At 44.6% G+C, this 1,224-nt stretch overlaps 1 pseudogene; it reads right to left on the bottom strand.

The window, feature by feature from the left end:
• Positions 1–206: 206 nt before the first annotated feature.
• LOC138072029 (ARL14 effector protein-like pseudogene) lies at positions 207–662 on the bottom strand (annotated as a pseudogene).
• Between the last annotated feature and the right edge of the window lie 562 nt (positions 663–1,224).

The following is a 1,224-nucleotide window of genomic DNA, read 5'->3' as shown; positions in this document are numbered from 1 at the left end:
GTTACCAGGGGAGGAATCTGAGTCATCACAGCAGGAAGGTTAGAGAAAGACAGTGCATTACACAGGGTTCTATGGCTTCAGAGAACACTAACTAGTCTAAACTATATTTGTAAAACTTTTTTTCCCCCAGTCCTAAAATTCACCCAGGAGACAGAGGCTGGTATAACTGCAAAGCAGAGAAAATGCATCAGCCTGGAGGGCTGCTCCTAGTCAGAGAGGTCGAATGGCATCTTGCTGATGACCTCCCCATTCTCATCGACTATGGTGTGGTAGACCCAGCGGCGGTTGCAGCGGCAAGTGGGCCCGCACTTGGTGGAGTTACACTTGGGGCACGGGTAGAAGCAACCCTGGCAGTCTTTATCAAGGCAGTCACACAGGTCAGCCTGATTGAAGGTGAGCCTGCCCTTTTGGTCATACTTGTTGACTTTGCGTTTTACAGGAACAGACTCATTCTTGCTTGCCATTTGCCCTTCCTTCATCAGCTGCCTTAATTTAGGGTTAAAGTTGGCTGCCTGAGGCCCGGAATTTTGAAATGACAACCGTTTTAACTGCTGCTCCACCCGTTTCATCTGCTTCAGTTCCATCTCACTTGGTTTCTCAGGAGAACTTGGACGTGCAGGTCTCTCTCGCACGGAACTGCTTTTTTCTGCTTGTTCACTCATTTCTGCTCACCTGGGGACACAAACAAAGTCAGCAACCATTTGTGGGAGCTCAGTCAACCATGAGGACGCTGGAGCTGGTAAACGTCATTTCAGAATGGGCCTATGAAGATTTTACTTCAAACCTGGGTTAAGTGGATAGGAGCAAGTTTATCAACACCAACAAATCTTTGGACAAAAGTGCTTTTATCAGATAGTATTTCCTCCTTTATTTAACCATCTCTTTTTTCTATCAACTGTTTAAATAACCATTCATGTTGGTCTAGACTGGTACTTCTCAAACATTAATGTGCCTATGAATCAGGAAACATCTTGTTAAAAACTAGATGATGATTCAGTTAGGACTGGGGTGGGGCCAGAGAATCTACCTGTCTAATGTATGCCCGGATTATACTGATATTGCTAATGCCAAACCTACTTTGAGTCTCAAGGGCCTAGAGCTAAACCAATAGTGATCAGGGGCAAAAATTGCTTCGCTTTAATAGAAACCCAGTTATTCTTCTTAGGTGAGTGGCCCGAGGATAGAAAAACAACAGTTTTTATGTAAAGAATCTCTTTCTCTCCA

Source organism: Capricornis sumatraensis, chromosome X, assembly GCF_032405125.1.
Source record: "Capricornis sumatraensis isolate serow.1 chromosome X, serow.2, whole genome shotgun sequence".
Taxonomy (NCBI): Eukaryota; Metazoa; Chordata; class Mammalia; order Artiodactyla; family Bovidae; genus Capricornis; species Capricornis sumatraensis.
The sequence above is the reverse complement of the archived record's forward strand: the minus strand, read 5'-3'. Positions and strand labels throughout refer to the sequence as shown.